Raw genomic sequence first — 16,718 nt, 5'->3', positions numbered from 1 at the left:
CATTATTAAGTATATATTAAATTGTTAGGGTAATTCTTAAATAATAGAAATAGAGTATATAACCTCCAAAAACTAGGGGGGGGGACATATAGTATGAGCGGGAAAATAGTGCCCCAACATTTCTGTAACCTGAGTCTCAATGTCCTGCTATGATGCATGACTCATGGCTCACATGTTTCTTTGTCTCTCTGCTGTTCACTCATTTTAGAACTCCCTTCACATACGAGGTCCTTCTACTCGCAACTGGTAACAACAGGCTCTGTTTTTATCGCATCATGAGAAGACTGCAGGTAGGCAAGGCATGACTGGAGCGATGGCTCCATGGTCCCTCCGTTTTCCTATCTTACCACATAAACATTGCATTCTGTTGTCTTCTGATGGCAAGATTACAGCCGAGATTTCAGACATCACACCCATGTTCAAGACAGGAACACAGAGAAACAGAGAGAAACAATGGCACGCATAGCATTTATCTTCCTTTGCTGGAAAGGTAACCAAATTTCCCAGGAATCCCAGCAGAATCCAACCAATGTCTCTTTGTCATCTGCCAAAGCTGGCTTGTACCAACTTGCAAGAGTTGCCTGTTAAATTTTTAAGGCCCCTGCGTGCCAGTTGTTAACCATTGGTGACTTGGTATCAGCTATGGTGGGCGCATTTCTATCATGGAGATTGTTAATGGTACATATTATAGTAGGGTTGTCATTCTTGTTTTTAAGAACTATAGCACAGACCAAGCCTGGCTGCATGGAGGCTGGGAACAGGAACTGTTTGCTGGGAGCATTGCCTTCCTTAACACACAGGAGTTCTGTTTACAAGGAAAAAGTCAATGGATTTTTAAGTTCTATTTTGTTAGGGCTTGCGTAGTTTGGAACTCTTCGGTACATGTGGTTTCACTTTCCCAGTTGCCCAAGACACGAAACAGGAGGGAAGAAATGGGTGAGTGAATTGGTGAAGCCCAGGGTTAGGCGAGGAGGTTTGGTGTCCATGGCTCTAATGTATCCGAGGCTTTGATCACCTTTACACTATTTAGGGAAAGCACGATCTTTCTGCAGCCTTTCTACCAGCACAGTTCAATATCTGGTCAAAGCTAGGGAAGGGAGGCGGGTCCCTTAAACAGTGGTTTTATCCAAGGATAGTTCTCACCGGATATCCAGATCTTAAGCTCAAAAGGAAACTCAGACAACAACCCTATTTTATAAAGGCACAGATCCATGGCCAGGATTTTTTTTTTTTAACTGGCAGAAGAAAAGCCAAATAAATTCCTGAGGAGCCTCCAGGTGCAAACTCTCGTCTGGTGATGGGCTCTTTGCAAACGTGAATTCATCTCATTTATGCCAATGAATGCCTAGCAAGTCTGGGAGATTGAGTAGCAATGAGTGTTTTGACTTAATGGACATATATAAAAATCACCTCCAACCAGAACGGACTAATTGAGAGGTGGCTAGATGGCCCCAAGAAGATAGACCAGGACTGAAGGATGCCTGACCCACTCATATCACGCTCAGTTCCACCTGCATCCCGGGTTGTCTGAGATTGTCATGTGTCTGTATATCTAGGTGAAGATATCCTGAGGGTGGGTTTTTTTTTTTCCAGTTACTTATTTGTTTTGTCTTCTGTTCTGTCTCGCTATGATCAGAATTCCTCTAGAAAGACATTTGCCCCATCTGATTTGCTCTCTGATCTGAGCTGTAGGACAGACTTAGTAGGAGCTCAGTAAATGTTCACTGCCTGGCATTTCTCTTCCTCTAGAACAGGATGACACCAGTGGGAAAGTGAGCCACTCTTCTCAGCCAGCATTCTTTGACTACAGGTGGTAAGTGGAGAAGCTGGGATTGGAACCCAGATTTTTCTGAAGCCAACACCAATACTCTTTCTCCTATGTAATGGTACCTCCCAGTTGATAGTACACTGTAACAAGAAGCAATGTAGCGTACTCGCGGAGACCTACTCTATTCCTGGTTACACACAAAAGGAAATGGATATCAGCTGTCAAAGTGTCCCCACCACCAAAAAATTAAAAAAAAAAATCCAACATTTACTTGTATCTCTCATTGGATAAAAGAAAATCTAAGTTATAACGCACAACGATACTTTCTAAAAACTCCCTCTCTTACGGGATGGCACAGCTGAAGGGTGTCTCACCCTTCATCCTCCACATGCTCACCCACATCGCTGTCCTATTTTTGACATCTCTCCCCCTCCCCACCACCATCCCCTCTCTGGAGGTTCTCACTTCACCCATTGCTCACAGTGAAGCCTAGAAACCCAACAGCACATGTCTCCCTTCCCCAATCTCTCCAGTCCTCAATTTCTCCTTTATTAAGACTTTATTAAGGCTTCTTTTGTGGTTGCACATCTGATCTACCCTGGAGAATTTTCCACGTGTTCTTGAGAAAAATGTGTATTCTGTTGCTTTGGGATGGAACATTCTGTGTAGGTCTGTTAAGTCCATCTGGTCTCACGTGTCACTTAAGGCAGATGTTTCCTAATTGATTTTCTGTCTGGGTGACCTCTCCACCCGTGCACATGGGGCATTCACATTCCCTGTTATTGTGTCACGAGCCATTTCTCCCTTTATGTCTGCTACTATTTCTTTACGTATTTAGGGGCTCGTGGGTTGGGCTAGGTTTTACAAATGTTATATTCTCATGTTGGATTGATCCCTTTAGGAATCTCTTTACTCAGCTTCCTGATTCTGCACAGTATGTGTGGGGACCTCTGAGCAAATGCAGAACTCCTTTAAAGGGTGGGGCAGGAGGGAAAGTTGAGTGAGAAAATTCTCCTAAATGAGGGGCGGGAGTGAGAAGGAGGAATGAAATGCTGGGGATTCTTAGAAATGAATACATCATACTTGTCACACTGTAATGATAATCACACCAATAAATTGTGCAGCATCCAGTGATGCAATTTTGCCATATATTCACATTTTATTTTCACTGGGGGGAGGGGGTTTCCAAAAAAACCCAGTGGAAAGAAAGTGTAAGCAGACTGGGGAAAGTGGACACTGGGACAGTCCACAGGTGAGCAGCCACTTTTCATAGAAGTAAAGGTGAGGCCTGAGTCCAAAGTCTGCTCCAGGCCCCAGGAAGCACAAAGACGGTCAGTGAGAGCTGGCTCTGGGTGCATGGGGGGTTTGAGTCCAGTGGTGACCAGTCCATTCTGCTATGACTTAGTGCCTTTGGGGGTCACACACCCGCCCTCATTAGCCTAAATGTGGCCAGCTTCCAAGCCTGGGACGCCTGCTCTGTGCTGTAGAGGGAATGAATGTTAGGCTGGAGACAGCAAGGAGATGTGTCCATGGTCAACGGGAGGTGACAGCACCATAAGCATGAACCCACAGCAGGCAGCACGGAACGGGACCTGCAGAGAAGCCCAGCAAGCCGCTGCAGGAGAAAAGCAGTAAAGCGGGTCATCTCGAAGGACGAGGCAGCTATTAATATTAGTAACAAGGCAACAGGGTATCTTTCTTTTCCCACTTTCTAGTTCACCCCAACCACCTTCTAAAGTCCTTTATATCTTGAGGTAAGGGGACCCTTCTCTGTTCTGTGTAACAAAAGAAGAAGAATTTGGAGGTCCTGGGTTGATTTTGGAGGGACGAGTTGAAAGGCAAAGAACGAAGGAGAGAGAATTCTGCAGGTGGGAGGTGAAGCAGTGTGAGGACATGGGAAGGAGCAGGAAGCAGCCCCTGCTGCTGTTGGGACAATGTCTAATAGATTTTTAGTTGATGGCTCTGTGACACCAAAGTCTCCAGTGAAATCCACCTTATCGCCCGTGTGTTCTTTTATTTTATCTTATTTAGAGAAGAAAAGAAATTTTGCAGACAGGGGTACGTCCCACCTGCAGGTGGATGCTGGGGGTGGGAAGAGAGGATTAAGGTGCAGACAAGAATAATCGAGAGGTAAGTGACAGGGCAGAAGCAGAGATCTAGGAGCTGCGTAAGGACACAGCTGTGGGGGAGCACGGCCAGGAGGCAAACCCGAGAACCTGGACTTAGGAGAGACCAGACACAGGTGTGGGGTACTCAGGCTGAAGAAGAGGGTGAGCAACCACCAGCATGTGCTTGTGCTGACCACTCACAATTGTCACACATGGATGTTCTGACTGTCACTCTGTTGGGGCTTTTCTGTTTATTATTTTTGTGTCTCCAGGCAGCGACGTTCCTGTCAAATGGTGATGGGGTGTCAGGTCAGATTACTCCCAGTATGATGTGAAGAGACAAGCACGGATGGGAGGTGCCACTTTCTTGGTTCGGATGTGCACACCAGTCACCAGCAATTAATGCTGCTCTATTGGGCTTGCCTTCCTATTGGAACAGGCCTGAGTGTGCTAGAAAGGCATGCAGGAAGCAGTTTCCAGGGCCTGAAACTTACAGGCCATGCATCTCTGCGCTGGCTGCAGCCATGATCAAAGAGTGGAAGGGATTTGTCATCCTACTGTGGCCCAGCACCGTGTGGCTGGTTCACGTACCTTGTCATAGTTCAACAAAACGGCCAAGAGGCCGGTCTTTGGTTTGGGCAGACCTGATTCTGAATTCTGAGTCTGCCAACCATTGCCGTAAACAAGTTATTTAAACCCCGTGAGTAACAATTTCCTTATCTGTGGAACTGGAATGGGTATAATTACCTTCCAGTTTTGTATAGGATTAAATAAAATCCCTCATTTATTGACCCAACAAATATTCAGGATATATATATTTGAATATAGATGATATTACATATTTCCCCCCTACCTTCATGAAATTTATATCCTATTGAAAGGAGATAGGACATAAAACAAATAATCATAATGTACCTAAAGGACTCAGGAGTTCTGGCAGATAGCAAACACCTTATAAATGGTGTAATTTAATCTTTATGTCATTCTTATGAAGCCTTGTTAGCCTCAGTGAGGAATCGGAAGCTGTTTAAAGAAGTTGCTCAAGATCCTGTAGCGTGATCTAGTGCAGTTAGAAGTGTTGGGGAACGGGGCGCCTGGGTGGCACAGTGGTTAAGCGTCTGCCTTCGGCTCAGGGCGTGATCCCTGCGTTATGGGATCGAGCCCCACATCAGGCTCCTCCGCTATGAGCCTGCTTCTTCCTCTCCCACTCCCCCTGCTTGTGTTCCCTCTCTCGCTGGCTGTCTCTATCTCTGTCAAATAAATAAGTAAAATCTTAAAAAAAAAAAAAAAAAAAGAAGTGTTGGGGGACGAAAGGCAAGATGGGTGCATGTGCACACAAGGGTCCCCTGCTTTTCAAGTCTGTGGAAGCCATGACCTGGAAACAACATTAAGAGTTCCCAAAGAACCATTCACAAGTTGCGGGATCATCTTTGAGCATGTGGACTGAACCAGCTCATATGCGTAGAGATGGTAAGAAATGCCTGTCCTAGGTTGACCAGTTGTCCCATCTGCCTGGGACTGCAGAGTCTTCCAGGATAGGTGATTTTGGGGGCTAACACCAGGACAGTCCCTGGTAAACTGGAACAAATTGGTCACTGTGGCTCAAGCCAAGGCCAGATTTCATTTCTTAAGCTACATAGTGAGGCTGGAGTGTTTCCAAAGGCAGAAATAGGCAGAACACACTAACAAACTGAAAACAGGTGGTAGAACCAGGCAGGAAAGGCAAGATATCTAAGGAAGTTTCTGCTCTGAGCCAAAGCTGCCAGCACCTGAGTCCCCTTATTTTGCCAATTTTTCTGTGGGATTCAGCTCCAGAACATGTGGGCAATGAATAGTGACCACCTGGTTAAGCGTCTTATAAGCATCTCAATGACTATGGATGGTTAGTCAGTAACGGTTTAAATAAACACTCATCTCGGGCTGTGTGCTCTCTGTATCAATAACCCATCCTTGAGCTCAGGCTCAATCCTTTAGACGAACAGGCACTGGAAGGAATGCTGAACCTGCGGTTCAGTGTCCCAGCCCTCCTCAAGAGCCGAGTGCCCTTGCCAAGTCACTTCATCTTCGGGAGTTTCAAATCCTTCATTTGTAAAATGGAGACAAATTGTTACCTTCCCTATGATAAGAATCGAATTAAACAATGTGTGTGCTTTTACTTCGCAGCTTTGAGTTTGAGCTTTTAGGGAGGGTCTGCCAAACTTGGGCTACTTAACCCTCATATCCAAAGCAAACTTTGACTTTTGTTTTATTTCCGTAAGAGCTAAATTGTGTGATGATTCCCTGCCCCATTTCATTCTCTTTTTATTTCTTATCAGATGCAACACAAAGCATTGTCTAGGTACAACCTGCATGTCCACTGCCCTCTGTGCAAGTGCTGCTTTTCATATCTGAATATTATAGGAGTCAAATGGCTCCATAAGATTTCTTATGACAAACAGTAGTTCCTGCCCCTGTTCCCAACCTCCTCATTCCCATTCCCCAGAGGTAACCATTTTTAACTTCTCTAATTGTGGTTTTTGGGGAGTTTTTTTTTGTTTTGTTTTGTATTTTTACAACTCACCACCTTCGTGTCCCAAAATAATGTCCCTATATTGCAAAATCTTACTCTACCAGTTTCGGTCACAGTATATCGATATCTCACTATTAGAAGATGGGAATTCATCCCATGATGACGTTAGATGATTGTGTAAGCACATTTACAGCTGAGCCAGGTAGGATACTCTGATTTCATTTCCTTTCTTGTTCCTGCCCCCACCTCCTACCCTGGAGGTGACCATTCATTTCTCTTTCCGGTCCGTAATTTCTCATGTTCCCAGCATGGAACCCCAGACTCCTGTCGCGTGAGCACGTCTCCCTTCAGTACACTCAGACGCCTTGGGTTTTACCAGCCTCTTCTTCCCCGAGACATCTTTGCTGAAGTGCTGCTCAGCCCGTGCCAACCACCCCACTCATCCTGGGAATCCCCCTTTCCTCCCTCCCCTGTCTGTGCACCTGTTTCTTAGCTCCCACCCCCCTATTTCTGGGTTCGTTCCCTCATTTCGGTGGAGCCTTGTTCCAGCAGCTTCCTAAGCAAAACTGCAGGGGAGGGAAATCCCGAAAAGTTTGCATATCTGATAATTTATGATAATGCTCATACTTAATTGATTCTTTTGGCTGAATATAGAGCTGGAGGTTTGCTCGGCATTGTTAGAACCCCTTCAGAATTATAAAAGGATTCTTACTTTATCTTTATCTTCTTGTGCTGTTGTTTTGCAATCTAATATCATCCTGAAACTTGGTCTTTTGATTGCCTTTTGTTTTCTCTAGGAACTTGAAGGATCTTCTTTTTGTCTCCAGAGCTCTGAAATTCCACGACGTTGGTCTTTTTCATCCATTAGGCAGGACAAGCAGTGGAACTTGTGGTCCAGGAACTCAGGCCCTGAGGTTCTGGAAACCTTCCTTTTATTTATATATTTATTTTTATGAATAATTTCCCGACTTTATTCTGTATTTTCTCCCTTAGAACTGCTGCTAATGCCCGTTTCTGTCTTTTTTATCTCTGTTCTGGCATATTTACTCACATTGATCTTTCATACTTCCTGCCGAGTATTTTGTTTCTACTGTCATATCTTTAATTTTCCAGAGTTCTTTTTGATTCTCTGAATGTTCCTTTCTATAACTCCTTAGTCTTGTTACATGGATACACTATCTTTCTTTATCTGCCCCAGCAGTTAATTTTCTTCCTTGTCTTCTTTGGAAAGAGTTTCTTTTGAAAAGTTACTGTTTTCTTTCTTTTTTTTTTTTTTTAAGATTTCATTTATTTATTTGAGAGAGAGTGTGAGAGAGAGAGAGAACACAAGTGGGGGGAGGGGCAGAGGGCGAGAGAGTGAAGCAGGCTCCCCACTGAGGGCAAAGCCAAGGCAGGGCTTGATCCCTGGACTCCAGGATCATGACCTGAGCCAAAGGCAGACACTTAACCAACTGAGCCACCCAGATGTCCTGAGAAGTTACTGCTTTCATCTTATTTCTTTCCTTGTCTCTTCTCTATTGTCTCTGCCTTTCCAGGCTTTCCTTGGATGTCTGACGACGTTTCTCTATATATTCATACTAAGAGAGCTCGGTATCAAAACCTTATGGAAGCCCCGGGGTGGCAGGCAGCAAAGTTTATTCACTGGGGGGCTGTACCCTGAAGGAATCTGCTAGACCACCTGGTTAGGAGACCTTCTATAGCCAGAACTGCTAACATAAAATTAAATGGAGATCAGACTTGAAAACCTTCCAAGCAGACAAAACCATTTAAGCCAACATAAGCAAAACTAAACCTGGCTTATTTCATGCAAAGGAGTGAAACGTAACCTGCATTATTTCTTGTACATGCCTCCGCTAATTATAAATGCCACATTGCCTGTCTTCCTAAAATCGTACAAGTTATCCCCTTTAACCCTCCCCTGCCTTCCGGAAGCCCCCATTGTCATAACCAATCACTGTAAAGGATGAACAATTTCCTCATTTTCCCTGTGTAAGCCTCCTGCAACGTCACCTCTGAGCTTCGTACCAAGGTTGGGTGTGAAGTATCCTTGTTCGTGAACCGTTTATTTCTCGTGCAATAAAATATTCATACCAAGCAAAGCTCTTTCGGTTTTTCTTTTGACAGTATCTTTAAATATTTCTCTTGGGCTGCCCACACTCCTGAGAAGAATCATGGCACCTCCTCCTGAGACTTAGAATAGCCTGGCTTCCGGTTTATATGTCCCCAAAGTCAGAATGGGGGGAGAGCTCACGATCTCGATTCCCCATCAAGCCCCAAGTTTTCTGGCAGCACTCACTCTCTGCTGAGCCTCCATTGCACAGACCAGCTCTCCTTCCCCCCCAAGTGGAAACAGCCAGACTTGGGGAGGGATGGGTGTTCACTCCTCCTTGTACAGACTTTCAGTCACCCCTCCACTGGCAACCCCACAGTCGCCCCCTGTATTTGCTCTGACCCCGTCCACGCTCTGAGCCTTTCTGAGGTGATGCACTGGCTTTCAACACTGCTTCCCCGTAGCTTTCTTGCATCCACTGGATTCCCAGCTCCCAGCGTGCTGTCCGTTTCTACTTTCTTTGCTCTCGCAGGTTTAAGCTTTTAAAAAAGGCCCATTGTCAGTTGAGTGCAGTGATGGAGGGAGCAGAAGTAGACATGTGTGTTCAGCGACCCTTCTTTTCCCAGATGCCCCGTGAAGGTGGGAATCTTCAGCCAGGTGAGTGGCAGAGCCCCGGAGCTCTGACTGACAGCCCGCTCAGCTTCCCAAGGCAGGAGGGCAGCCTGCAGAGAACCCACCCCCTGGAGACACATGTCACTCCTTCTGGGAAAATCCATTCAGAATCATCCTTTGTCTTATTTAAGTTCTAAAAGGGCACCTAGCTCTTCTCAATGTAACAAACAAGCAGGACAGACCAGTGAGCATGCTTGCAAACAAAGGGGCATCAAACAGGAGGTTGCAAACACCACATGCTTTTCTCCAGGTGGCAAACGGGGTGCTGCATCTCTCGGATGGGCCACCAGACCCTGGGATGCCCTGGCTTACAAATACTTGAAAATAGCTACAGTCTGTGTAGCTTGTCAAAAATCCAGGAACAGTAAAAATTACAACCAGATCAGTAAAAGAGTAATTAGTAAGTTTATCGTATACAAAAGAACAGTTTGCAGACTGGGAGTCTTTAAACCCAAAACCACTATGAAGCTCAGAGATGATGTTACAGAACCGGTTATACAGGGAAATGAAGAAGTTGTTAACCTTCACAGTGATTGGTTATTACAATGGCAATTTCCAGAAGGCAGGGGAGTGGTTAAAAGTGATTATCTTGTACCATTTTAGAAAGATGGCTTCAGGTTTGTTTATGATTTATCAGAGGTATTTGCAAGGTACAACCAAGGTAATCATCGCTCCTGTCCTTGAATTAAGCCAGGTTTAGTTTTGCTCAAGTGGGTTACATGGTTTTGTCTGCCTGAGGGACTGTCAAGCCTCCATGTTACTGTAACAGTCTCATCTGCTTCCCTAGGAGGGCAAAATATTAGCCTTCAGCATGGACGGAGGTTCTTAGGCTCCACCTAGGGAACTTTCGGGAGGGTCTTTATTTGCATTTGAGCCAAATTTATGGGTTTGGATTTCAAATGTACAATTCACCAGTCACACATCTTAGAGAAAATAGTTTGCTATCTCTGAGTCTTAGTTTCCTCCTCTTTAAAATGGAAGTAAAAACACAGATCTTCTTGGGTATTATACTGGTTAAATGAGTTGCATGCCAAGGATCTCAACAACTGCACATTGACACCGATTCCTAAGTTAACTTCCCAGTCCCCTCCTCTGATGGCACAGCCCCGGCAGGGGGGGCTCCTCACCCTCACAGGTCTCATTTTTGCAATCATACTTTACTTATTAAAATGGTTAAGAAAGAATGAGATCAATTGTCAATACAGCTGAGGTTAAGATTTATTATTTTTAAAAATTTTTTTAAATGTTATTTATTCATTTGAGAGAGTGAGACAAAGAGAGCACAAGCAAGGGGAGAGGCAGAGGGAGAGGGAGAAGCAGACTCCCTGCTGAGCTGGGAGCCCAAAGTGGGGCTCGATTCCAGGACCCTGGGTCATGATGTGAGCTAAGGGCAGATGCTTAACCATCTGAGCCACCCAGGGGCCCCAAATTTATTATTATTATTATCATTATTATTATTATTATTTTGGTTTGACATTTTTCATGGAAATAATTCTTAAAGGAAAAAATACACATTTTCTTGCTTTCTTAAGTGGAGGTTTGGAACGTATTTTCATTTTTCCTGGATATACTTAGGTTCTTTGTTCAATTCCTGTGCATTTTGTTCGATTTTAAAATGACTTCCTTTGCAAAATGAAAAAAAAAAAGTTTTTATTATAAATGTAATCTAGTCCTAGTGAACAGAAATAAAAATTTCCAGTTAGAAAAAAAAAATCCCACCAGCACAGAAACAATCAGAGCCTTCACAACACACACACCTCCCAAGAGGCTGAAAGAAAATGACTAATAGATTGACTACATAGAAATTAAGTTTCTCCGTGTCAAATTCCACATAAACAAAATAAAAAGCAAATAACAAACTGACACAATATTTGCACTAACATGACAGATCATATGGTTAAAAATCTCAAATCTGCAATTACTCCTTGCTTTTCCGTCTTGTGTCTATGGCCAAACTTTGAGCTTCCTGAAGGCGAAGGGGATGTCTTTGGCTTTACATTGACTCCACTTCTGGGCTGCCTCATCTCTCCTCTTCAAATTGAACTGGGTTGACTACATAAGACTGGATTGGAAGTGTGTTTCTAGCTCTGCCTCACAGCGTCTCATGCAACATTGATGTTCAATAAATATTTGTTGAATGAATGAGTGTGTAGAGAATAAAAAGGCATTTCTTCCCAATGAAGTTCTGCTGTTGTATATTGGGTTCTGTCGCCAGGAGAGCTATATGTCCCTCTTGACCTCTGTGCCAAGTCTTCCCAGTTGAATCTCCTGCCGTCCCTGTGTCTCCCCTTCTTCTCGGGTGCTGTTTCTATTCTCGTGGCCACAGGAAATCAGGACACCTATTATGTACCAGGGGATTCGCTGGGTAAGAGGCATCCAGAAACAGAGTCCACGGGTCCTTAAATAACTCTCCATCTTGGGAGGGAGGCCGGAAGGTAGCCCAGCCAACTGTGATTGACTTTGATAAGCACTAGGCTGGGGGGGAATCTGCAATGTGAGGAAGGCGGGTCAGAAAGCTGGGGATGAATTTGGCCTGTGGGCGAGAGCAGAGCTACAGACCTTCCACCAAACACCTGGATTGAAAAATGTAGGGTTGGGAGGCAGGACGTGGTGAAAGAATTGCATATTCGAAGCTGACCGGGTTGGCTCACAGCCGTGATCTGAGTAGCAGACAAAAGGGAAAGAAACATAACTTACGGATCGCCTCCAGGATCCCTAGCATGCTGACAGGTACTTCACAGTGATCTAATCATTCTTATAAAGGCTCCTTTGACAGAAGAGGAAACTAGGGTGTTGAGCAATGCGATCAATGCCCCCATGAGCAACAAAAAGAGGGTTCAGGTCTGTTTGTCCCCAAAGCCCTAATGTGCCGTTGCTTTCAGGAGACCCTGGGAGGCCTGTTCTCACTGAGCTCAGATGGGTCTTGAATGGATGTGGAATAAGGACAATGAAGTTAATTCTGATGTCTTTCGTTCCTGTAAGAGGGCCCTGGAAGGGGCAGATGGAGTGTCGGGCCCTGGGCTGGTTGGGGCCTATACTTACCACCAGGACTGTCTCTGCAGCTCCAAATTCAGGAAAACTCTCAGGTGGGGCAGACTTGACGTGTTGGAAGATCTTTTCCTGTAAGCGCTCAGGGGAGCCCAATATTTAATGACTTCTCTGATCCGAAGGTGCTGCTAATCTATTATCACCCTCCACACGACACTGGGGCTATTTGCTTGTTTTTCAGAAGTTGGCTGCATCGATTTCTGCCCAATGTTAAATGTTGCCTGGCTGTCTGGGAAGCACCGAGGCGAGAGAAGACAAGGGCTGATCAGAGGCAGAGCAGAATTTTCTTATGTGCCAGCATTTGAGGAGAGGCAGAAAGTCTGCCCCAGATATTCCTTTTCTCCTCTGGCCCAATATAGTGTCCCCGGTTCCACTAGGAGCGTCAGAGTACTTTCAGAGCCGGAGGACGCTGCAGACAGCATCCAAACACGCAGGGCAATGGCACTGAGACCTGCTGGGGGGGAAGTGGCTTCCTGAGGTCATCCAGGGAGGTACAGGCAGCTTTTTCAGCCCCTCAGCCCCAGTGGCAGGCAACTACAGGTCGCTCACTAAATATTTCTTTATGTGTGGTTGGGGTCTAAGGCACAGCACTTTCAAAGGAATAAAATTATGAGGCGGGTAGGATTTCTTAGTGGAGAGATAGTTTAGGCAAGGTCATAGAGGCAAGAAAAGCAGAGGTTCAGGAAGAAAGAGTGCTTAGCAGAACACAGGGTACTTGTAGGGTTCAGCTTTTAGGCCCCTGGACCCAATTCCAACATGGGGTGGTCTCCCCCACACAACACCCAGCAATTCTCAGATACCCAAGTCAATTCTGACACTATCTACCCAGAGATGGCAACAGATCCCACAGGGGAAGGGCTCCGTCCTACAAGAGTGGCCACCCCCCCACTTCAGAGGCCAGTCACAAGTACCCGCTGGGACCTGTGCTTCTGACCCACTCGCTACAGATTGGGGTTTCCAACCATCTCCTCCTTGGGTTCTTTTAATTTGCTAGGGCACCTCACAGAACTCAGGGAAACACTCCCTTGCATTTACTAGTTTATTAAAAGATATGATAAAGGATACAACTCAACAGCCAGATGAAGGGATGCATAGGGCAAGCTCTGGGTAAAGGGCACAGAGCTTCATGCCCTCTCCAGGAGCCCAATGTCTCTACTCTTCTACGCGTTCACCAACCAGGGAACCCCTGACCTTACCTTAGTCTTCTTGGGCTTTATGGAGGCTTCATTGCATAGTCTTGATTGACTGAATCCTTCGCCATTGGCTGATTCAACCTCCAGCCCTTTTCCCCTCCCCAGAGGTCAGCGGGGTGGGATGGAAAGTTCCATCCTCTAATCATAAGGTTGGTCCTCCGGGCAATCAGCCTCTGCCCTTGGACGGGATCCAAAAGTCATCTCATTCACATAACAAAAGACACCTCTCTCAACCTTATCACAGGAAATTCCAAAGGCTTTAGGAGCCCTGGGCCATGAACCCTGGGCAAAGACCAAATACTTTCAAGAAATATATTTTGGCATTCTGAATGACCAAATAAGTATTTCTAATAAAACAACATATTGTAGGACTGATGAGAGGGGAGACAAAAAGATAGATTAGAGCCCTGTGATGGTGGACAGCCCTGAATGCTGGAGTGAGGCGTTGCGCTGCTGCCTCTGCCTGGTCATCTGGTAGACCCAGAACTTTTGTTCAGTATATCATCTATGACTTGACTCCTCTTGATATCTGCCATCTTCCATGAACACAGCAGTGTTCATCCATTCATTTAGTAAATGTTTGCTGAGTGTCTACACATGTCAGGCACTGGACTAAGGTGTGGGGATTCAGAGGGATTGAGACAAACAAAGCTCCTTACCTCATGAAAGGTATATTCCCATTGGACGTAACACACATAAATGAACAACAGCATGACTACAGAGTGTGCTCTATGCTCTGAAGAAAAGAAGCAGAACTCCATGGGAGTTACGGAGCTGTGGGAAAAACTTTAGATATGTGGGTCAGAGAGGGCCTCTCTGAGGAGGTGACATTTGAACTGAGATCTGAAAATGTGCTGTGGAGCCACCCATTCAAAGATGGGGAAAAGTCTGGCTCAGCTGGACGAGACTACACATACAAAACTCTAGCCATAAAATACTTAGATAGAATCAGAAATGCCTCGGGAAATCTCAATCACGGATAGAAAGAAATTGGAGTATCATAGGAAGGGGTCTTGGGCACCAGCCAAATTAAAAACAGAACTGATCCAAGCTACGGTGTAAGAGCAAAGTCCTCTAATATCTAGGTTAAGCACAACAGTTGTCATTCGAGCATAAGAATAATTCAGAGTTTATTTAAAAAGCACATTCTGGGGCTTCACCCTAAGAGATTTAGAGAATTTTTCAGCAAACACCTGAGTTAGTTTTGATGCAAACCACCCTCGGAACACATTTGGAGAACGACGGAATTAGACAAGGAGGAGGCCTGCGATAGGGCACAGGAGGGGCGTGGGGGTGCAGGGTGCTGGGGGAGGCAGTGAATCAGAGGGAGGATAGAGGCTATACCGTCAGGGTACCTTCTCCACGCCTTGCCATGACCTGCTTGTATCTGGCTTCTTTGTGCCCAGATAGGCAAGCTGAGTCATAATGATAGCAGTGAATGCTAAGGAACTTGATTCTGGGAACCCTAGAATCCCTGAGGACATCCAGATGGAGATCTGGTTTGGGGCGGAGGGAAATTATTGCTAATGAGACCCCAGTAATAGTCAGCACACCCACATTCCCCTCCACCGCGTCCTCTCCGAGATTGAAATTAGAAGGTGCACTGGGTGTTATACGCAACTAATGAATCATCGAACTTTGTATCGGAAACCGGGGATGTACTGTATGGTGACTAACATAATATGATAAAAAATCATTAAAAAAAAAAAAAAGAAGATAATCCCTGGCTTTCCCAGGAGGATAAGGAGTTAAACATAGTGCATTTGCAAAGGGCTTGAGGTCCCCCTGGACCTGCTGGATGTCATTGTTCGCATGGCGGGGGCTGCTGAGGAGCTCTTCAAAATAGGGCAAAGGCAGTGGCAGAACAATTGGCTGTGTCATTCCAAACCCATCGGAGCAAATTACATGGAAAGCAAGCAAGAGTCATTATGATTTGTATAAATATATGTTGCAGATTTCATTAAGATTAGGTCAGCTTTGCAGTTATCACTTGCTGGGTTGTTTGCCTGGTCCTTAATCTTCATTTGCAAATGCCGATTAGCCTCCTAAAGGGCTCCTGGTGGCCAGGAGAAAACCCAACCCTCACCTCACTTTCTTGCTTTCTTCTCTCTGGGACTCCAGCCAAGGAGTTGCCTACCTGTGGACACAGCCTGGAAAAGACCTCAAAATAGATCTTCTCAAGGTACCTGAAGGCAAAAGAGGGGCAGACATAGCAGCATAAAACCTTCTCTACTCAGCCCTTGCTAGGGCTCCAGGCAGGGCAGAAGACCAGATTGTCCCCTCTCTGCACTCCCGCCTGCAGATAGGCACTCAGGCAGAGGGACGCTCAGAGGGGTGAACTGGATGATGGTGGGTCTCCATGTCAGCTGGACAGTCATTCAACCATGCACTGAAATTCAGTTATTAAGCCACAGGTGGCAGGAAGTGAGATAGACATCAGGGACATGAAGACAAAAAATTAAAATGCCCTGGAAGAATTTGTTCTTGGAGACTGGAACGTAAAACATGATCACAAGTTAGAATGAGGCAAAGAAATCATAATGTTGCACATGGCAGAGGGATTTGGGGTTTTAGCAAACAGGCTGGAGGTTTTCAAGTCTTCTAGAAACATCATCTTTTATTCCTCCAAATGAGGTCCTAGGCAGAGCATCCGCAGTTTCTGGAATGATCCTCCCAAAATGTCAATCTGACCGTGTCACTCCTTGGCTTAAGGCAGGGGTCTGCAAACTCTTCATATAAAGGGCCAGAGAGTATATATTCTAGATTTTTCAGGCCAGACAGTCGCTGTTAAAACTACTGAAATCTGCTCTTGCAGAACTAACGAAGCCAAACACAAGTAAATGAATGACCATGGCTGTGTTCAATAACACTCCACACAGAGAAGCAGGCAGCAGGCCAGATTTGGCCTGTGGGTTCCACTCTGTCCACCCCTGCCTTAGGGTCACATAGACGTGCCCATCTCCTTAGTGTGAGATCCTTGCCTTTTCAGGATCTGAACCCCAGCGCCCTGTTGGCCCCTCTGTGCCTGCCCCCCCACCGCATCCTCTGCCCCAGTCAAATGGAAGTTTAGTGGGGGAGAAAACAAAGCTATGGATTGCTGAGTGATACAAGAGTCATGGAAGCCGGAGCTTCTCACCCAAACCTGGGATGGTGGGAAGGTGGAAAGTCAAATCGTTCTTCCTTGATGAAGTGACATTTGAGGCAAAGACTAAGTGGGAGTCAGCCACTACTCAGGGACAAAGAAAGTACTAGGTGGGGGGAAGGAGCAAAGACCTGAGGGTAGGAAAGTCCTCAGTTCAGGAATGGAGAGAGGTTCCTTTTCAGGGAAAGCTGTGGCATGTTCAAAATTCATGCCAAGTTTGATCAGTGC

The sequence above is a fragment of the Ursus americanus genome, chromosome 17 (genome assembly GCF_024610735.1).
Source record: "Ursus americanus isolate L20-20 chromosome 17, mUrsAme1.1.p, whole genome shotgun sequence".
Lineage (NCBI taxonomy): Eukaryota > Metazoa > Chordata > Mammalia > Carnivora > Ursidae > Ursus > Ursus americanus.
This window is presented reverse-complemented; position numbering follows the sequence as displayed.